At 40.7% G+C, this 23,388-nt stretch overlaps 1 long non-coding RNA gene across 1 annotated transcript; it reads right to left on the bottom strand.

Annotated features, from left to right (window-relative positions):
- Positions 1–1,031: 1,031 nt before the first annotated feature.
- On the bottom strand, positions 1,032–23,334 carry LOC126076807 (uncharacterized). Its single transcript, XR_007517599.1, has 5 exons — positions 22,360–23,334; positions 21,367–21,493; positions 19,433–19,613; positions 12,491–12,588; positions 1,032–1,425 (listed from the first exon to the last, which is right to left on the bottom strand). It is a non-coding gene; the product is annotated as an uncharacterized LOC126076807 (long non-coding RNA).
- Positions 23,335–23,388: the final 54 nt, after the last annotated feature.

Raw genomic sequence — 23,388 nt, 5'->3', positions numbered from 1 at the left:
TTTCCAGCTGGCCATGGAGGAGTTGTCAGTCGGTTGGTGTTGGAACCTCTGAGGCTGGTTCTGAGAGTGTAGGAAAAAAAGAAAAAAACCTGCAATTTGGAACCAAGTACTGCTACTGGAACCAATCACCAGGGTGAAGAATATTTGCTGAGGCGATGCTGAAAGGAACAAAAACAGGAAGGAGCAAGTCCCTAATTCCTCCTTCTTCTGTGCGTTCTCCTTCTAAACCAAAACCGTTGCCATGCAGTTGACTCCGATTCACAGTGGCCCTATAGGACACAGTAGAACTGCCCCATAGGGTTTCCAAGGAGTAGCTGATGGATTCCAACTGCCCACCTCTTGGATAGTAGCTGAGCTTGATACGTAAGCCTATCTGTAGGGTAAATTTCTAGAAGAGTTGTTGCTGGACCAAGGGCATGTATGTTTTAAAATTTTCTAGGTATTGCCAATTGCTCTCCCACAAGTATGTTAGCACACTTTTTGGTCTGTATCAATATTATAGGTGGAAATAGTACCTTAGTGAGTGATGCTGAGCATCTTTTCATGTGCCAAAGAGCTATTTGTATTTCATTTTCTGTGGGCCATCTGTTCATCTCCTTTGTAGATTTTTCTATTGGATTATTTTTTTCTTAATAATTTGCAGAGTTCTTCATATATTAAGGAATTAGGCTTTGTCTATAACATGAGTTGCTAATATTTATCATTTGTCTTTTGAATTTGTTTTTGATGGTTTTCTTAGTGAAGATATTTTCTAGTCTTCTGAGTTCTGTGCCTATTTAGAAAGGCCTTGTCTGAAATTATAACAAGAAAATCACTCAGGTTTCTTCTAGTACTGTTATGGTTTCATTTTTTACATTTAAATTTTTGATCTATCCAGAATTTAATTTTTGATGAGATGTAAGGTAGTGTCTTAGACTGGGTTCTCTAGAAAAGCTAAACCAGTGCATAAAAATATAAAGAGATTTATATCAAGGAAGGAAACCCTCGTGGCGTAGCGGTTAAGAGCTACAGCTGCTAACCAAAAGGTCAGCAGTTCAAATCCACCAGGCGCTCCTTGGAAACTCTATAGGGCAGTGCTACTCTGTCCTATGGGGTCACTATGAGTTGAAATCAACTCGATGGCCATGGGTTTGGTTGGGTTTGGTTTTGGTTTTTATATCAAGGAAACATGTCACACAATTGTAGAGGTTGGAAAGTCCCAAGTCCATAGATCAGGATAGTGGACTCTCCCAACTCACGGAGCCACAGAAGTTGGTGAACCCAAGATCAACAGGTTGGACAGCAGGGCTCTCACTCACAGGCTGTGAAGGTCAAGGAATCCCAAGGTCAGCAAGCAAGACCGCAAGGTTTATCCTGATTCATGTAGCTGCAGGAGCTGGCAAACCCAAGATCAGTAGGTTGGGGAGCAGGACTCTTGCAAGCAACCTGTAAAGATCAATGAATCCCAAGATCAACAGGTAAACTACTAACTCAAGAACCAGAGGTCAGACAAGAGGCAGCTGCTGGATCCAGAACAAGCCAAAAACCTTGCCAAGGTGAGCAGGAAGGAAGCAGGCGGTGGAGGGTGGAGAGATGAAGGCTAAGGGGGCTGTAAGCTTCTGGCCCTGCCTTGCCAGAATCACTCAGCAGATTCCGTCATGGGGGTGATCACATATCAGCTTTCAACAGGGAAGTGATCACAACATTATACAGCTACCAAAACACTGAGAATCATGGCCCAGCCAAGCTGACACATAATCAACACACAGGTAGAGATCCATCCTTATTTTTTTTTTTACCTATGACTTCCCTGTTTTTTCCATTTATTCAGTGAATAATCCAACTCCCCTACTATATTTCTTTTGCCTACTCAGTCTCCCACTAACCTTAGGCCAGAAGTCTTCAAGATAGGGCACAAGTATACCTGAAGATATACAAAGACTTTCTAAAGGGCAAATAAGCATGTTTAGCTTTGTGGTTATGTTCAGATCCTCAACTTCTGTCTACTCTTTCCTAAGATCATTTGTCTGAGAAGGTGCCCGTCATTAAGAGTGTATTTTCATAACTCTTTTCCAAAATTCCCTCCACTTTAATAAGACATATTTCTTATCTATCCCTAATCTTACTATTAAAAAACAAAACAAACCAGTTACACCACCCAGGGACCCAAGGAGCATTGGCCTTGGCTTTATCCTGTTTACTTTTCTTTTTTTCCTAATCAGCAACCTGTATGAATACTTAGAACCTCGCTGTTAAAAGTATAGTCTATAAATCAGCAGTGTTGGCATCAACTGTAACCTTGTTAGAAATGAAGAAACTCAGGCCCAACCCCGGGATTTTGTATTAAAGCAGCAGTTTAACAATATCTCCAGGCAGTTCTTATGTACAGTAAAGTTTGAGAAGCACTGTGTTGGTAATACCCAGCTGTGTAGTGGCACAGTGGTTAAAGTGCCTGGCTGCTAACCGAAAGCGCAGCAGTTCAAACTTACCAGCTGCTCCATGGGAGAAAGATGTTTCAGTTGGCTTCCCTAAAGACTTACAAGCTTGGAAACCCTATGGAGCAGTTCTACCCTGTCCAAAAGGGTCACTATGGGTCAGAATTGACTGCCGGGCTGTGGGTAGGGCTGTCTAGTTCTCTCATGGGAGATAGCCACACCCAGTGAGATTCCAGTTCCTCATTAGCTAAATGCACTCTCAGCTGTTACATTAACTACCATCATCTTTAATGATAATAATGATGTATATTTGTAGAACTGTTTAACAGGGCACTTTCACATACATTATTATCTCATTTGATCCCAGCTACAGTCTTCAATTTAGAACAAAGTGCTTCTGCAATGTGCACAAATTCAATTCTAACAATGTGAAGAGATGCTGGTAGAGCTTCCTGAACTGTCTTCAAAGATAAGCCATACTCGAAGTCCAAAATTGCTTTCAAATTGAATAATGTCTATGCTCTTTGTTTGAATATATTTTGTTGTTATCCTCAAGTAAGTTTTAGGAAAAACATGCATGCTAATTTTGTTTTTTGTCTGGCTTGTTTGTTTTCAGGATAAGAGAGCTGATATTGTTACATCATAAAATTTTTGATCCGTGAAGTCATGTTAATAAAATTATGGTGCGAGAGGACAAAAAACTTGTTTGTGATGGTAGCAGAACACAAACTGGGATGTGGAACCTCTGGGTCTTTGTTCAAAAAGAAAAAATTATAATTATAATAATTCATATTTAATAATATTTTAATATTAATCATGCCCCCCACCTCAAGAAGACTTTTTCTGAAAACAAAGACAGCAGTACTGTGTTCAAAAGCTTTCTGTAACTTTAACCAGTATAAAATCACAGGGTCTTATTCTCATCAGTTCTCATGCAGCAACCTGTCATTTCAGATCGGAGGGACTGGTCGCTATTGACCGACTGATTTGTGATACTGTAATAAGGTAGTTTCCACAATTCTTGAGTTATTCAGGAAAAGAACCGCAAGCTATGTGAGAAGGATACCTGACATTTTAACACAGCCCGTTTGGCAAAGGGACATTCTGTTAAGACAGGAAAAACAAGCTCTTAATTATCAAGCTCTTTCTGTTAGCCAATTACATGCGAAATAGTCTTCCTCATGGCAATGGGCCTCTCCCCCCAGGTGAAACATGGGGTGGGAGTGAGGCTTGAAAAACAGATCAGCGAAAGAAGTAAGCGTTAGAATGAGTGAGCGTTAAGAAGGTCTTTATGGAGCCCTGGTGGCACAGTGATTAAGTGTTTGGCTGCTATCCAAAGGTTGGCAGTTCGAATCTACCAGCCACTCCTTGGAAACCCTATGGGGCAGTTCTACTCTGTCCTAATAGGGTCGCTATGAATTGGAGTTGACTCCATGGCAGCAGGTTTGGTTTGGTTTTGGTTAATTTACATAAACCCAAAAAACCCATTGCCATCGAGTCTCGACCCTATAGGACAGCGTAGAACTGCCCCATAGGATCTCCAAGGAGCTGTTGGTGGATTTGAACTGCTGACCTTTTGGTTAACAGCTGAGCTCTTAATCACTGTGCCACCAGGGATCCTTATTCAAATTAGTTGGTACTAAATAATAAGAACAACAATTTTACATTTTGATGTGTATCAAAATGTCCTGCTTGAGTTCAGAAGGATATAGAGAAAACTTAAAAAAAAAAAAAAAAGAAAGAAAATCCCCTCTTGCTGCGCCTTCCCAATGCCATCCTGTCAGCTGAAGTGGTACTTTCTTGGCAGGGTGTTCTCTGATCCCAGACTATGCTAGTCTCCTTTACTATACATTCCCTGAACTTCCCCTCACGAGTCCCATTACATATCTTTCCTGTTACACTATGGATTCCATGATAATGAAATGAAGATTGCCTGCCTATTGTGATATTCTCAGTGCCTGCCACAAAGAAAAAAAAAATTCTTTTTTTTTTTTAGCCACAAAGAAAGCACTCAGTAAATATTTGTTGAATGAATCATTGAACAAATTAATGAGTAGAATTCTCTCTAGTCTGTGGACAATTATACACATACATAAACAAAACAAAAACAAATCCATTGCTGTTGAGTCAATTCTAACTCACAGTGACACATATACATAGCTAGCTCTTTATGACAAGGAACTAGATGCACTAATGTATTTAAACCAGAACTACACTAAAAAACCTGTTGCCACGGCGTCGATTCTGACTCATAGCGACCTATAGGATGAGGTAGAGCTGTTCCATAGGATTTCCAAGGCTGTAATCTTCATGGTGGTGTGGTGGTTAGGTGTCTGGCTGCTAACCAGCAGGTTGACAGTTCAAATCCACCAGCCACTCCTTGGAAACTCTATAGGGTAGTTCTGCTCTGTCCTATAGGGTCGCTCACCCCACCCAAAAACCTATGAGTGGGAATTGACTCAACAGTAATGGGTTTGCCTTTGGTTTTGAATCTTCATGGAAGCAGACTGCCACGTCTGTCTCCCTCAGAGCACCTGGTGGATTCAAACCCCTGACCTTCTGGTTAGCAGTCAAGAGCTTAACCATTGCACCACCAGGGCCTCAGAACTACACTAAAGATCTCATATTGAGAGGTGAGACAAGAAAAAAATGATCACTTAAGAAAAAGTTTATCCTGCAGTTTGAACACGTGGATTGACTCTTTTGTTTAAAACGGAGACCCTGGGTACTACAAATGGTTAAGTGCTCAGTCAAGGTTGTAGATTCTAACCTACCCAGAGGCACCTTGGAAAAAAGGCCTGGCAATTTATTTCTGAAAGATCATAGCCATTACAATTCTAGGGAGCGCAGTTCTACTCTCACACCATGAGTCAGAATCAACACCATAGCGACTGGTTTGGGTTTTGTTCGTTTGTTTAAAACAGTTTTGTTGAGATATAATTTACATACCATAAAGCACATCTGTTCAAAATATGCAATTCAATGGTTTTTAGTATGTTTATGGACTTGCACAGCCATCACCATAATGTAATTTTAGAACATTTTTATCATCCCAAAATGAAACCTTGTAGCCATTAACAGTCACTCCCCATTCCTGGTTCCCCTCTCTTCCACCTTATGCCACTACTAGCCTACTTTCTGCCTCTATTTATTTGCTTTTGCTGGATGTACAATATTTGTCCTTTTGTGACTGGCTTATTTCCCTCAGCATAATGTTTTCAAAGTTCTTCCATGTTGCAGCCATGTCTCACTGCTTCACGCCTTTTTATTGCCAAATGACATTCCATGGTGTGGAGAGAGAACATTTTGCCTGTCTGCCTACCAGTTCATAGCCATTTTGGTCATTTCTACTTTTTGGCTATTATGTTTCTGTGAAAATTCATGTATAAGTTTTTGTGTGAATATACATTTTCATTTCTCTTGGGTAGATACCTAGGGGTGGAATTGCTGGATCATGTGGTAACTTATGTTTATTAGTTTGAGGAACTGCCAAATTATTTTCTAAAGTGGCTGCACCATTTACACTACCACCAGCAACGTATGAGGATTCCAACTTCTCCACATTCTGACCAACACTAAAACCCCTGGTGGTACAGTGATTAAAGTGCTCAGTCAGTGGTCCAAACCCACTAGCCACTCCGTGGAAGAAAGATGTGGCAGGCTGCTTCTGTAAAGAATCCAAAAACCAAAGCCCATTACCATCGAGTTGATTCTGACACATAGTGATGCTATAGGACAGAGTAGAATTGCCCCATGGGGTTTCTAAGGCTGTAATCTTTACAGAAACGGGCTGCCACATCTTTCTCACATGGAGCTGCTGGTGGGTTCAAACTGCTGACCTTTCGGTTAGCAGTCTAGCTCTTAACCACTGTGCCACTAGAGCTCATTCTGTAAAGATTATGGTCTTAGAAACCCTATGGGGCAGTTCTGTTCCATCCTATAGGGTCGCTATAAGGTCACTATGAGTGGAAATCAGCAACAAGTATTTTTTTTTTTTCACCAACACTTGTTAATGTGTTTTTGATTACAGCCCTCCTAGTGAGTGTGAAGTGGTGGACTGACTCTTAATCAGATTCACCAAATAGTTGTGAAACTCTCCACTTCATTTTGCCTAATAGATTCAGAATCAGAAACACAAACTTTCATGTGCACACAGAGCCGTCTAATAAAACAGCAAAAGATTTATAAATGTCTAATTGCATACGTACTCAAAACTCTGTCAGCTACTAAGAAATAAAAACACCCTCTTGGCATTAACTTTGTATTTACACTGTCCACCGCTCACCCTTTATACGTTAGCTAGAATACCAATTTCTTTTCTAATTTATTTTGTTGTTGAGAATATACAGAGCAAAACATACACCAATTCGACTGTTTCTACATGTGCAATTCGGTGACATTGATTACATTCTTCAAGTTGTGCAAACATTCTCACTGTCCTTTTCTGAGTTGCTCCTCTCTCATTATCATAAACTCACTTCCCCCTAAGGTTTCTATCTAATCTTTTGCTGTTGTTCCTTTGATCGCATATGGATAGTTCTTAAAAGAGCATAAGGCTCTTTCTTAAAAGAGCATAAGGCTGAGGTAAACACGTATTTAAAGGCTTTCTAGTAGTTTCTTTCCGGACCACTGTGTGTTTTGTCTAGATCATTGGGAGTCAAATAAAAAGCCAAACTTGTTGCCATCAAGTTAATTCCAACTCATAGTGACCCTATAGGACAGAGTAGAACTGCCCCATAGAGTTTCCAGGGCTGTAATCTTTGCTGAAGCAGACTGTGACATCTTTTTCCTGTGGAGCAGTTGGTAGGTTTGAACAGCTGACCTTTCAGTCAGCAGTCGAGCACTTAACCACTGAACAAACAGGGCTCCTCAGAGTCAATATACTAAGAATATTTCATTTTTCTCCCAGGTCATTTATATTTAGGTATGTTATCATATCTGTTGAATTAGACTACTTAGTCTGCTTTGGAAAGATTTATGAATCTCTGGGGTCCTACCAACATGCCATCCTGAAACTTCAGAATCCATATTTGGGGCCAGAAGTCAAAGAAAGCCTTGCAGTTTTAATGGGTTGCTCCTTAGGCCAAGACTGTGGAGTCGTCGAGATGCTAGGAGCGCTGCACCCATCTCTGAATCTCTGTGTGGAGTCAGAGCAACCCCACAAGCAAAGCTCACCGTGGCTTCGGTGGAAGTTTATCACTGAGAGTCATGTATACAGCTCAGCGTAAGGTCACGCACTGCAACCTTACCTCATCTATAGTTCAGTTAACACAGAATGTCACCCTCTACATGGAACAGCTTCCAACGTATCACATCTCTGAGGGCATTTTCTCTATTGCTTATTTCCCAACCCTGCTTCGAAATGGGCTTGCTTCGTTCCCTCCCCCTGTTTGTTCTACCCACCCACCCACAGTTGGTTCTCTTTTGGCAGCGCAAAGAAGACCTGGCATTCCTGATATAACTACCAACGGGTGATCTGCTTCGCCGAGTTGGGTTCTGACACCACGCTCTGCTGCCAACAGCTCTGCCTCGCTCCAGCTGTTCCCTTTATTTCTTCCCGAGCAGTGCAACGCCCACAGAAAGGGGATGAGAAAAACTCAGCCCCATGGGAGCTTCCCCGTTTTCTGCCACTAGGCTCCACTTGGGGGCTGTTAAGTAGCCAGCATGCACAAATGCATACGTATGCATGACTAAGTGCTTCAGGGTGCAGGGCTTCTAACAGTTGGGTTACCCAATCACAGTTTGCTTGGGGACAGAATGAGGTCTTGTTAACTGGTGCCAAACTAAGCATTGAGCCAAAATAGCCATTAAAGCCTGAGGGGACTGGCCACAGGGTGAGGTCACCTACCTGGAGGCCACAGGCTGTTCTAGCAGGGTTCAGGTGGACATGACACCAGAGCTGCCTGAGCCTACCCCTGTCACAACTTGCTAGGCAGACCTTTCATTTCTTGTCAATTTTTACCTATTGCACAAACACCTCCACAAAATTAAGGGAGGAGGGGAATCCTACCACTCTAGTACATTCCCTGTTCAAGTTTTATATAATTCTTTCCTGTACTTATTGCTCTGAATGCTTATTTTTTATACTGTGTGGATCAGCTGATTTGTATTTTCTTCAGGATAAAGCTCAAAAGTGTTGCCATTTCAAAACAGTCCATCAACAGATACACACTGATCACCTTCCCTGTGAAAATGAGAATTTCAAACTGTCTTCCCAAAGCCTGACGACCAAAATATTGACTAGTACCGTGGAGAAAAATCGAATGTACTGAAGCAGCTGGTGAAACGCATTTTGGATGGCTAGATACTCTGTGGTCAGGGATTTGATGTATAAAAATTTTACATTTTTATTTGATTACTCCTTTAAGACATATGGTTTACTTGCAAAAAATAGGATTTATTTACATGGTAGAAGAATGTCACATTATCAGACTTACATCCTACTTAAATTTTCCTGTTGGAACTTTTCCTCTAACAGATGGGTAATCTTATTTTATGTTGGATCAGTCCCACAATTTGAGAGAGTCATGGTTTGAAATAGGAGTCAGTTGCTAATGGTATGACTCAGATGCTCTCCAAATATAGTGTAGCCATTGATTACTTTCATGAAAAAATTGAAATTATGTAGAAAATGCCTAATGGCCTTCATCACTAACGAAGCCTTAAAATCATGTGGAAAAATTTTAATTGTCTTCATCACCAATGAAGTAACATAAGCCAAATTTTTATCCTGAAGAGAACCAGAAGTGCCCGGGTTCCAAAAAGGCAAAGAAGACAAATATTATAAACTATACAAAATGATGAGCTTGATTCTAATTGCAGGCAACCTTCTCAAACAGCTTCCCAAGTAGATGGTCTGTGAGCATTTAGAAATATAAGAAGTGACCATCAGAAGCCAGCACGGGTTCAGTACAAACAAATTATGCCTGATAATCTAATGTCCTATCAAAACAAGGTTATTAGGAATTGTAAACCTGATATAGTACACACAAGGAAACCTCAAAAGATGAAAAAGAATTGAATTATTCAGCCATTAGAGGATATGAGGGTATTCGCTTTACTATGATATAATTTACCACGTTTACATAGTAAATCTTTCAACAAACATTGTGCACCTACTTTGCATCTTGCCTCATACAGAGTGTTTACATGCCGCCTCCTTCAATCCTCATGGCAACCATCTGAAGTAGAATCTACCTACCAAGAGGCGGTAGAGCGTGTGGTTCAAGCATGTAGACTTGGAGCCAGACAGTCTGCTTTCCAGGACTGCCTGCATTCAAATCCTGACTCTGCCACATGAGGCTTATGTAATCTTGAGTAAGCCTCTGTCTCAGTTTGCTCATCTATAAAATGGCGATGATAATAACAACTACCTTGTAAAGAGGTTGTGAAGAGTAAATAAGTTAATGTAAATGTATATGAACAGCTTAGAAAAGTGTTTGGCACAAGTGAAGTGCTAAACTATGTGAGTGTCAGCCATATCCACTCCATTTTAAGTTAGATGATGTGTCCAGTCCACCAGTTTACCAAGCCAAGACACCACAGTTTACCAAGCCAGGACCTAAATTCAAGGCTGTCTGATGCCCAAACCCATACCCTGAACCACTATAAAAGTGACATTTTTTAAATGTGTAACATTCTTGGTTGATTTCAAAAAGCCTTTCACACCCACTTTTATATATCCTTATTTTCATATGTTATGCCTAATCTCAATGTGTCTGGGAAGATATTTCTGGGCCTCTGTGTTGCAACTTTCCTAAAGGTCATGAGGGTGACTTAAATAATTGTGTTTCCAATTTGAAGGCAACACTCCAGCCATTTCAAAAGGCGTATCATTACAACTTGGAGAATGGTATGTGTCTACCTCATTTAATAAATAATGTTGTAATCAAGGAACAATAATAGCTAATGTTTATTGTTGCTAAATATGAGCCCAGCACAGTTCTATGCGCTTTTCACATGTTAATTTATTTAATCCCCATGACCACTTTGTAAGACCATTTTTTTTCCCCGAAGGTCTCACAACTTGCCCGAGGTCAAACAGCTAGTCAGCTGCAGAGGCAGGATTCAAATCAGGCAATCTGGCTCTGGGCCTGAGCTATTTATCCACTAAACTCCTTCTCATGAAACCATATTCAAGTGTGTCAAGTGCTTACCAAAGAATCTCAAAAAAAAAAAAAAAATCATTGACCTTTTCAAAATTAGGCCCCTTGGTGGTGTAAGCCATTTGAGATCAGCTGTTAACCTAAAGGTTGGTCGTTTGAACCCACGTATCACCTTCACCAATGAAAAGCCCTGGTGATCTCCTTTCATAAAACGATTACAGCCAAGAAAACCCTATGGGGCACTTCTACTCTGTGATACATGGGGTTGCCATCAGTCAGAATCAACTCAACAGCAATAGGTTTGGATTTTGGTTTGTTCTTCAAAATTCAGTTAACATATATGCTTCCAGAAAACTTACTGCGGGTACACGTGGGCATTTTGAATACTACAGGCTACTTACTTAACCATTCATTCCCCGTATTTTCAGGTTCCCTCAAATGCCTCCTCATCAGAGAGGCCACCTTCCTCATCACACAATCGGGACAGTAACCTCCCAGCCCAGTGTCCAGCTTTACTTTTCCGTGAATCACTTATCATTGCCTGGCATTATTCATTTCCTTGTTTGTTAATTTATTTTATTGTCCAACTGTCCCTCCATAACGTAAGCTCCCAAGAACTTTGTCCGTGTACTACATTAGCCCAGTGCTTATGACAGAGGTTTGCACATAGGAAGTTCACAAAATTTTCTTTTTTGTAAACGGCTAAATTCTTACAGCATTTTTACTTGTTGCACCATCTAGATTTTATCAGTTATACCAGAAACAAAAAGAAAAATCCCACCATCAAGCTTAATATGTTATTATTTTCAATCTTCCTTTTCAGTCTTTATCAGATTTTAATTTTTTTACAGATTTGTACTCCTGACAGAGATTCCAATATGCATTCTGTCTTTTTAGTTAAGATTATGAGATTAGACAAAAATCCACTGCTAAATGGGCTTTTGTTTGTCAATGACTTTAGACAAACCACAATTTTAGGCTCAAATTTTTTTTAAGGTAAAATCAAAGTTGGTCAAGGCTTTTCCATTCACACGTCAGAGGTCAAGTGCCTCTGCATCGTATATTAACAGAGGTAGAAACCGCAGTTCTAGTCCTGTGGTACTTAACAAGAATTTTGAAGTCCAGATCATGCTTGCCTCTCAGATAATCCACTTAAAGCTCATTAAAAAGCTCCTGGTCCCTAAAGAAAGTACTACGAATAATTATTTCAATGATAGAGATAAATGATCTAGCGTTTTATGAGCTACAAATTCCTTCATTATTTTAGCAGCATCTTTATTATCTCAGAGGTTGGGAAAAAAGGTCAAATGGAGATTTTCTCTGAAATAGCCTCAAAATGAGAATAGCCAGTGAACTATGAGACCCTCTCCTGAGAATTTATTACAGAAGTTGTATTAGTTACCTACTGCTGCTTAGCACCTTAAGCAACACCCATTTATTATCTCACAGCTTCTGTACGCCAGGAATCCAGGGAGGGATTAGTTAAATCCTCAACTTCAGAATTTCCTATGACACTGCCATCATGATGTTGTCTGGGGCTCGGGTCTCATCCGAAAGCTGGACTTGGAAAGGATCTGTTTCCAAGCTTGTTTATATGACTGTTGGCAAGATTCACTTCCTTTTGAGTTGTTGGATTGAGGGCCTTTCTACCTGGTATTTGTCCTCAGTTTCTTTCCATGTGGGCCACCCCAACATGGCAACTTGCTTCATCCAAGCCCGCAAAGGAAAGAGACTTCTAGCAAGACGGAAGTTACAATTTCTCAGAATCTAATGATAGAACTGACATCCCCTCAAACTTGAGGTATTCTATTGGTCAGAAGCAAGTTAGTCAAGGAGAGAGGACTATATAAGACCCTGAATGCTAGGAGGTAAGGACCATTGGGAGTCATCTTAGAAGCTGATTATCACAGAAGTACAATCTTAAAATGATACCATACTGCTTCTTAAAGAGACATGGCCATATGATACCACTTTCTGTCGTTGGTTGTCCAGTGTCGCCTCACTGGAAAGTTAGTAACATCTGGTGCTCTCCCACTTCTGCTGAAGCTGCTGCTTCTGAGCCTTCTTTCCTAGACAGTTTTAGGAAGAGGTAAACAGGACGAGTGTGAGAAATAAGATAGAAACTTTTCCTCTTAAATCTTTAATTTGGATAAAGAATTGATCAATCACGTGGGTGGGCTTTGGGGCCAAGAGAAGGTGGCTAAGGTTGTACACATCATATATCCTGCAAGAGTCTCTCAATCAAGAACCAAGACCACTTTGGCACATACAACTTTTCTTACTCATTGTAATTAAAGTTCAGCACCAATGCCACTCTTGACTATATGCTACTTTGGGACTACAGTTGGACCTGGTCTTAGCTCTTTGCATTAACGAGCCCTACTTCATGATCCTACTTCTAATTGCTTGCTAAGTCTAAGCATAAGAAGTTAAATTTGGGTAATCTAATAATAGCAGCTTTATTTTCTATATAGACGTCAGATGGCAAAATTCCCAAGTGAAGAAGGTTAAGATCCTTACAGAGAAAGAAAGGAAATAACCTGGCTCAGTGCTAAGAGTGAAGATCATACACTTGGCATAGAAATTGATCCCCATTTCCAAGAAGCAGTACAGTGTAGTGGTTATGAATGCAGCCTCTGGAGATAGACTGCCTGGGTATGAATCCTGCCTCTCTGATTTACTAGCTGTGTGACCTTGGACAAATTACTCAATTTCTCAGTGCCTCGGTTTTCCCATCTATAAAACAGAATTATTTTGTCAACCTCTTTGGGTGATTATGAAGACTAATGTTTATAAGTGCTTAGGTCAGGGCCTGGCACGTGGTAAGTGTTGTACATGTGTTTTTTAAATAACACAATCTGTTTAAAAACCTCATGCTGCTTGGTTCAAGTATGCCTTAAGCTTAGATTGCACCTGAAGGCTCTCCTTCTGAAAAATGAGTGAAGAGGAAGTTGGAAAACAAGGTAAGGAAGCACACGTTATTTAAATTTGCATTGCTGGCACATGGTAAAAAAAAAAAAAACAAAAAAACCCAAACCCATAACTATCAAGTCGATTCCGATCATAAGTATCCTATAGGACAAAGCACAACTTCCCCATAGGGTTTCCAAGGAGCGGCTGGTGAATTTGAACTGCTGACCTTTTGGTTAGCAGCCTAGTTCTTAACTACTGCACCACCAGGGCTCCAGCACACAGTTTTAAAAAAAAAAAAGTTGCCATAGAGTGAATTCCTAGCACATACTGAAAAAAAAAAAAAAAAACAAACCCGCTGCTGTCAAGTCGATTCCAACTCACAGCTACCGTACAGGACAGAGTACAACTGCCCCCATTGGGTTTCCAAGGAGCACCTGTTGGATTCAAACTGCCGACCTTTTGGTTAGTAGCTGTAGCTCTTAAGCACTAGGCCACCAGGGTTTTCAAGCACATGGTAGGAGTTCCTTAATTCCTTTCCTTCCCCTCTCACTCCGGAAATCTGTAAGCATGCAGTTAGCAATGTCTTATGGGGAACGGGGAGTGGATGACACCTGCAAGCACATTTTGCGCAAAACAGACTGGAAATCCCAGAGCTACAAACAAGACTGGGTGGATCTCTTTCCCTCAAGAAATTTAGATGGAACCTCTCTAACTTTAGTAGTGAGCATAAGACTCAGCTGGAGGGGCTGTTCAAACACAGCTTAGTGGGCCCAACCCTCAGGTTTCTGATTTGGTATGCGTGGGATGGAGCCTGACAATCTGCATTTTCAACAGGTGATGCTGCTGCTGCTGGCCTGTTTGTCCCACTTAAGAGTAGCAAGAGTTTGGATGGTTTTGTTTAGATGACTTTTGCTTAGTAGCAGCTCTGGAATTTATAAATAGAAGGAGTTTCAGGTCAGCAATCTGGTTGGAAGGGACTAAACTTCTTGGGAGGCCACATTTTTTGGCAAGCCCACTGTGTTTACTTAGAATGAGCATTTATTTAGATTGGTTTGGAGGGATGGAGATTATGAAAGGCGGCTAAACAAACTAGCCGCCTGTGTTTTGTTTTAGTTTCACACTCTTTGGCACTATTTGACTCCCTTTAAGCAAGGCATGTCTGGGTCACCACAGTCCCCACTGTTTCCTGTAGTACCATAACTGACCAACTTCACTCATTTATAACCTGTCAGAACTGGAAGTCATTAAACGTTGCAGTCCCTGTGCTAGATGACCTCTTTCACTCCATGTAGCTTTATAAGGTGATAATTGTAGATTTTCCTTTTTTTTTTTTTTTGCCAGAGAACAAGTTCCTACTACCAGAGAAAAGAGCCGAGGCCACTCAATATTTTCACGTATATATCCCTGAGGAGCCCTGGTGGTGCAGTGGTTAAGCACTTGGCTACTCTCTGAAAGGTTGGCATTTTGAACCCAGCTTCCCCCCAGGAGAAAGATGTGGCAGCCTGCTTCTATAAGGATTTACAGCCTTGGAAATCCTATGGAGCAGTTCCACTCTGTCCTGTTGGGTTGCTGTGAGTTGGAATCGACTCGATGGCAACGGGTTTGTTTGTTTGTTTAATATATCCCCACACTGTAATGAGAAATTCACAGGTAAAAATCTCTTCATGAATACTGTATCTCCCCACGACAATGTATTATCTTATGATGAACACAGGCATGTTCCTTTAAGAAACCTTGACATGTTATAGATTGAAATTAATACTCAAATGAATAAATAAGACACATTATGATAGCTTAAGGTTGCCAGACTTAGTAAAAAAACAAACAAAATAAACAGGATGTCCATTTAAATTTGAATGTCAGGTAAACAACAAATAATTTGTTAGCACAAGTTTGTCCTCACAACATTGGAACACATGGGACATACTTACAAAAAAATAATATTGTTTACCTGACATTTGAATTTAATTGGACATCTTGTATTTTATCTGGCAACCATATTAGTTTCCTGCTGCTACTGTAAAGAATTACCACATATTCAGTGTCTCAAAGTAACACAAATTGATTATCTTACCATTCTGAAAGTCAGAAGTCCAAAATGTGTCTGCAGGGCTATGCTCCTTTTGGAGGCTCAAGGAAAGAATCCATTTCCTTACCTTTTCCAGCTTCTAAAGGCCTCCGACATTCCTTGTTTTGTGGCCCCTTCCTCAATCTCCAAGGCCAGCAACATAGTGTGGTCAAATTTTCCTCTCCTCTCTAACCTCTGTTTTCATCCTTACATCTTCTCTCTCATTCTACCACCTCCATGTATTAGGCTGAATAATGGTCCCAAAGATATCAGGTCTTAATTCCTGGCACCTGTAAATGTCACCTTTTTTGGAAATTTGTTCTTTGGGAAGATGTGATTAAATTAAGGATCTTGGAATGGAGAGATTGTTCTGGATTACTTGGGTAGTCCCTAAATGTAATCACAAGTGTCCTTATAAGAGAGAAGCAAAGGGAAATTTCACACACACACACAGAGAGAGAGAGAGAGAGGAGAAGGTGATGTGAAGGCAGAGGCAAAGAATGAAGCAATGTTATCTTCAAGCCAAGGAATGCTGGTAGCCACCAGAAGCCAAAAAGAGGAACAAATTCCCCCCTAGGTTCTCCAGAGGATGTGTGGCCCTGCCAATGTCTTGATTTCAGGGCAGTGATACTGATTTCAGTCTTTGGGCTTCCAGAACTCTAAGAGAATAAATTTCTGTTGTTTTTAGCTGCCCAGTTTGCGGTAGTTTGTTACAGGAACCACAGAAAACCAATACATCCCCTCTCACAAGAGCCTCTGTGATGTGATTACATTGGGCCTATCTGGATATTCCAGGATAATCCCCCCACCTCAAGATTCTTAATCACATCTGCAAAGTCTCTTTTACCATATAAGGTAACATATTCACGGGTCCCAGAGATTACGACGGGGACGATTTTAGAGGCCTGTTATTCAGCTAACCACACAATCCTTTAATAGCTATTTGCACTATAATAAATTTAACCAAAAATAACAAAGTCTACTTAAGATACGATTTTATTTGTAAAAAACCTAATTGGCATAGAATTTTTCTGGAACATATTTATTGCTGAATGTAACATTAAACCACAAAATCTACTATAAACTTTTATCAGTGAACATGCATCTTCCTTTTGTAGACAAGAATAGACAAAAGAAGTGTTGTGTTGTATACAGAACCACGTGCCTAATTTTCTTTGTGTCCATGACTACTCACACATTACAACCACCTGAGTGCAGTGGAAATCAGAATTCCTTCTGGTTACCTTCCCCTCTTGTTGTGTTGTATTTATGATAAAATGAACACAGAGTTTTTTTTTTTTTATTTCTCTAAGTATATAGAAAAAGCTTAATAGTATACGTCTTAGCTATCTAGTGCTGCTATAACAGAAATACCACAAATGGATGGCTCTAACAAACTGAAATGTATTTGCTCACAGTCTAGGAGGACAGAAGTCTGAATTCAGAGGACCAGCTCTAGGGGAAGGTATTCTCTCTCTGTTGACTCTGGGAAAAGGTCCTTGTCATCAATCTTCCTCTGGTCTAGGAGCTTCTCAGCACAGGGACCCCAGGTCCAAAAGATGCACTCAGCTTCCAGTGCTTCATTCTTGGTGGCATGAGGTCCCATCTCTCTGTTTGCTTCTCTCTCCTTTTATCTCTTGTAAGATAAAAGGTGATGCAGGCTACACCCCAGGGAAACTCCCTTAACATCAGATCATGGCTGTGACCCCAGTAAGGGTGTTGTATCCTACCCTAATCCTCTTCAACATAACCTAATCTTGCTTCATTAACCACAGGCAGAGATTAGGATTTACAGCACTTAGGAAAATCATATCAGATCACAAAATAGTGGACAACCACACAATATCAGGAAACATGTCCTAGCCTAGTTGACATACATATTGGGGCAACACTATTTAACCCATAATAGTATGAGAGATCTTAGATAGCTTAGTGGGCACACCAAATGATATGGTAAGAATGAAAGGGAAAGCTCTCTAAAATAATCAGTAGATGCTAAAGATGGATTTATTAATGCAGTTCTTTAAATCTGTAATATCAAGAAATATTTGGAATAAAAATCCATACCACATAACTTATTAGTGTTCCATTATCAATGCATAAAATCCTTTCATCAAATTAACTGATATGCAGTTCCTAGTTTTTTCCTTGGAAAACAACAACAAAACAAATATCTTTATTAAAATGTAGTTAAAAACCAAAATTCTCTTAAATAAATAACTAAATACATCAGAACAGGAAAAAAAAATTTTTTTAGTTTTTCCAATAACAAAAGTTATTCATATGCCTTTAGGAAACTCATAAACAAAAATCATAAAGAAAAAAAATTTCCCAGAATCCCACCACTCAGGGATAACCACTCTTCACATTTTGTAGTATTTTCTTTCAGGCGTGTCATGGATTGAACTGTCTCCAAAAAAATATGTGTCAACTCGGTTAAGCCATGATTCCCAGTATCGCGTGGTTCCCCTCCATTTTTTGATTGTAATTTTAGGTTAAGAGGATTAGGGTGGGATTGTAACACCACCCTTACTGAGGTCACCTCCCTGATCCACTGTAAAGGGAGTTTCCCTGGGTGTGGTCTGCACTAACTTTTATCTCTCAAGAGATGAAGGGAAAGGGAAGCAAACAGAGTTGGGGACCTCATACAACCAAGAAAGCAGCACCAGGAGCAGAGTGCATCCTTTGGACAAGCGGTCCCTGTGCCTGAGGAGCATTTCAACCAGGGGAAGATGGAAGACAAGGACCTTACTCCAGAGCCAACAAAGACAGAAAGCCTCTCCCTGGAGCTGATACCCTGAATTTGGACTTGTAATTTCTCTTTGTTAAAGCCATCCACTTGTGGTATTTCTGTTATAGCAGTACTAGATAACTAAGACAATGAGAATTTCTAGAAATCCAATTTCTGAATAGACAAATTGTAAAGCAGAAATATTATGTGCTAAATAAGATGGTATGCTTTCATTTGTTCATTCATTCACAGGTACTGGGTTGGATAATGTCTTCCCCAAATTCATGTTCTTCCTGGAACCCCAGAATGTGACCTTATTTGGAAACAGGGCCACTGCCTATTAGTTAAGATGAGGTCATATTTAAGTAGGGTGGGCCCTTAATCCAGTATGACCAGCATCTTATGAGACAGAAAGACAGACACAAAGGGAAGATGGCACGTGAAAATGGAGACAGAGATTGGAGTTTTGCTGGAGTTAAACATGGACTGGAGCCATCCAAGTGTGTGGTAATTTGTTATGGCAGTCCTAGAAAACTAATACAAGTCATTAACATATTAATTATTTCACCAGATATGCTGTAATAGTCCAAGTATCCATATATTCACAAGGTTAGGTACCAGTCTTGGTACAAAGTTTAAGACACGGATCTTTACACTCTCGTAGAAGTGAATTAATCAGAATTCTTTTGTGTATACTTAACAAAAGCCCCAGAGACTCTGGGTAGCCCAAATGGTTAAGTGCTCAGCTATTCACTGAAAGGGTGGTGGTTTGAACCCACCTAGAGATGCCCTGGAAGAATGGCCTGGTGATTTGTTTCTGAAAGGCCACAGCCATGAAGCCCTATGGAGCACAGTTCTACTCCGAAACACACGGGGTCACCATGAGTCAGAATCGACTCCAGAGCAACTGGGTTTGTTTGGTAACAAAAGACCAACTAAAATGTATCAGCTCACCTAACTTGGGCATCCGAAAGGTGTTGCAAACTCTATTTCTACATAAGGACTAGACTTTTCTCTCTTATTTCTCAGTTTTGATAGCCTCTCCCTGACTTCTTCTTCAGACAGGTTCTCTTGTGGTGGCATGTCCTAACAGTTCCAGGCTGACATGATATGTAGAGTTTATAAATCCAGAGAAGAAAAGACCTTCTCTGTCCCAGAGTTCACATGTCAAGACTGATGGAAAAACTATGCTTGGGCCTACCTGGGCGAACGGTCAATGTGGTCGGCAGATACAGTTCCATGGTTAGCAAGGACAGGTCACACCCACAACTGCTGTTACCATCAACACCAGAATCACGTAAGGTCCAAAAAAAGAAAAACCCGTTGCCTCTGAATCGATTCCCACTCACAGCAACGCCACGTGGTGTCAGGGAAAGGCACTTCTACAAGAAAAAGAGGGGTGCTGGTCAGACAAAGCAACAGGTGTCCACTGAAGAGAAGATGTATATTTGAAGAATTTGTTGAAAATCAGGTTATATTTAGACAGCTCATCCAGGTTAATATGTTGCTTCAGACTGATTTTTTTCATAACAGCAGAATTTGCAATGTTATCTGAACCTCTTTCCAAACTTCAAAAACTTTTTTCCCCCTAAAAGCCGAAAACAAAGGTTCCCTTGGCATTTCAAGAGCTTCTTACTAAGAATAAGGTCCTGAAGCAAACACATTGTACTATGGTATGCAGAGGTAAGTGGAAATGGGATCATATACCTAGGAGTTAACTTCAATAAAAGACAAGTGCTGCAGTGTTAAAATTACAATAATATAATAGTGAAAGTAAGAAATATTGGTAGAAAGTCTACAAAAATCGAAGGAAAAACAAAGGCAATGTAGTCAAGACAGCAATTTGAAATGCCAAATTTGGGAAGACTCACAGGATGGCTTTGCCAAGCCAAAAAAGGAAGGAACCTAATGTTTGAATAGCTACCGTGTCTAAAGCATTGTGCTAGAAGCTTTTACTCATACCACTTAACACACGGTAATTATAATTTTCAAACTAAAGATACAGAAACTGAAGCTCAGAAAGATTAACTCACCAAAGTCCATTTGTAGTCTATCTGAAGTCAAAGTCCACTCTCTTTCTACTACCAAGATGCCTTCCAGAGAAGGATAAACAACTTCAATAAAGGAAGGTCACTTCTAGGAGCCATGGTGGCAGAAACAGTTAAGTGCTCAGCTGCTAACCAAAACGTAGGCAGTTTGAACCCCGCTAGTGACTTCAGGGGAGAAAAGACCTGGCAATCTGCTCCTGTAAAGACTAAAAACAAAACAAAACCCCGTGCCATCAAGTCGATTTCAACTCATAGCGACCCTACAGGACAGAGTAGAACTGCCCCATAGAGTTCCCAAGGAGCACCTGGCAGATCCAAACTGCCGACCCTTTGGTTAGCAGCCGTAGCACTTAACCACTACGCCACCAGGGTTTCCCTGTAAAGATTACAGCCTAGGAAACCCTATTGGGCAGTTCTACTCTGTCATGTGGAAACCCTGGTGGTGTAGTGGTTAAGAGCTACGGCTGCTAACCATAACGCTAGCAGTTTGAATCCACCAGGCGCTTCTTGGAACTTCTATGGGCCAGTTCCACTGTGTCCTTTAAGGGTCCCTGTGAGTTGAAATCGGCTTGACAGCAATGGGTTTGGCTTGGATTTGGTTTACTCTGTCATATAGGGTCACTATGAGTCAGAATCAACTCCACAGCACACAACAACAACAACACATCATTTCTGAAGGAAAAGGGAAATTACTAAATGCTTGCTGAAAGAACCCAAGGATTTAAATGATGAACATAACAGCCAGGAGTTCTGATATAAAATTCTGTACTAGAACTTACATTGTTAAAGATCTTAAATGGCCTGTACCCTGTAATCCCCTTGCCTGTTTTGAAAATTAATAAACTGAGCATGTGGGCATAATTCCTGCCCACTTCCCTCCTTCTTCACAACTCCTCTCTTCACAGTTCCTGTCTCCATGTTGAGCTCATTCCTATCTCAGTTTTTGCACACTTGCTCCATCTGCTTGAAACACTTTTCCTTTCCCCAGATGAAATCATGGCAACCTCCTTCTCACTACTATTAATTAAACTGTCACCTCTACAATGTGAACTTTTCCTGCAACTCCCCATTCCCAAGTAGCACTTACCAGTGTGTGAAATTGTTTGTCTCCTCTGAAGAGAACAAAAATTCCTTGAAGGCAAGAATGTTGTCCACCCCGTTTCTCCTGTGCCTGAATTATTCTTGGGACATAGTAGACCCTCTATAAACAGTTACTGGGTACATGGATTGCAAGAGTTACAAGTTGAGACTACAATGTATCACTGGTAGAAAAAACATGTGAGTAGGAATAAAATAATCATAATCAAGCCTGTGTAGAAATTATAGTACCTGCCACCTCAAAAGCAAAAGGAAGCAAAATAACAAGCAAATATTTAAATAGTGCTTACTCCACACTGGAAACCCTGGTGGTGTAGTGGTTAAGTGCTACGGCTACTAACCAAAGCGTCGGCTGTTCGAATCCGCCATGTGCTCCTTGGAAACTCTACAGGGCAGTTCTACTCTGTCCTATAGGGTCACTGTGAGTCAGAATCGACTGGATAGCACTGGGTTTGGTTTGGTTTTGGTTTACTCCACACCAGGCCTTGTTCTAAGCCATTTACATACGTTTTTGTTGCCTGTGGTCAAGTCCATTCCGACTCATAAACTTGTTGGCATGGAGTACATTCAGATTCATATCTACCTTATAGGACGAAGTAGAACTGCCCCATAGGGTTTCCAAGGCTGTAATCTTAATGAAGCAGATGACGAACCTTTCAGTTAGCAGCAGAACGCTTAACCACTGTGCCACCAGGGCTTTTATTGCACCACCACGCCTCCTTATTTAACATATATTAACTTTTTTTTTCCCACCGCCCATTTCTCAGTTTGTTGTAGTGTTGTGGCTTGCATGTTGCTGTGATGGTGTAAGCTACGCCATGGGTGTTTCAAATACCAGCAGTATTTTGAAACTGGTGGACATGTTTCATGTTTCAAATGAGCTTCCAGACAGAGACAGACTAGAAGAAAGCCCTCTTGATCTACTTCTAAAAATCAGCCAATGAAAACCTTAAGGATCACAAGAGAACACTGTTAAACTCACTTGCTTTGGACATGTCATCAGGAGAGAACAATCACTGGAAGAGGAAACGCTGTTTGGTGAATGTGGAGGGCCAACAAGGGCAGAGGCCCTGGGTGAAACGGATTGACATAAGAGCTGCAATGGACTCAAACAAGCCTCCCCATGGTGAGAATGATGCAGAACCACAAAACTTTTTATTCTGTTGTACATAGGGTCCCCATGGGTTGGTTTGGAGTCAACTCCATGACAGCTTTCGACCTACCTATCCATTTTCCCTAACTTGTTTTTATCCTTCACAATGAATTGGTTTATTACTCCTAATTTTCAGACAAGGAAGGTGAGGCACATAAGTAACTTGCTCAATGCCACAGAACTAGTCAATGGCAGAGCCAGAATTTTAACTCAGGCAGTTCGGAGTTCCTGCTTTTAACTACTACTTAATATTCTCACTCCAAAAAAGTTGAGTGGTTTCACTAAGCCCCCCAAAATAAGTCTATCGGCTTAAAATAAGTTGAGACAATAAGAAATAAACAGTAAATTCAATTTCAGTCGATGGTAACTATAACACCATTAGTTACAATGCAGGAACGTTCTCAAGTCCTGTGAACTCAGTTCCTATGAGGTTTCACTTTCAGTCTTCTATTATACCCAGCTCACCTTCTCAACTTTCTTCTCCCCATTCGAGGCCCATTTCCCCTCTTCCAGGGTTTTTTTTTTTTTTTTTAATCTGGCTGCAAGCTTTGCCTCAGTGGCTTTGGAGTAGACAATCTCAGCTTCCTCATCCGTAAAATTTCACTAATAACTGTTCAGCCTATCCCGCTAGAATTGAGGAAAGGGCGAATTGTGAGAGCGCTGTACTAATATTAGTTAATAGCATTCGGCTGCTTATTGTTTGTGCCCTTCTTTCCTGCCCAGAAATATACAGTAAAAGAGGTGGGAAGATTTTCCTCTGCAGATTCAGAAGCACATCTCTTCTGAAGCCCCTCCGCTTCTCCGAAGCCACTTCGCCCTCCCCAAATTCGCTCTGAGCCTGCGCACTAGCGACGTCTA

This window comes from Elephas maximus, chromosome 5 (assembly GCF_024166365.1).
Source record: "Elephas maximus indicus isolate mEleMax1 chromosome 5, mEleMax1 primary haplotype, whole genome shotgun sequence".
Classification (NCBI taxonomy): Eukaryota; Metazoa; Chordata; class Mammalia; order Proboscidea; family Elephantidae; genus Elephas; species Elephas maximus.
Note: the sequence above shows the minus strand (reverse complement) of the source record. Positions and strands in the feature narration are given on the sequence as shown.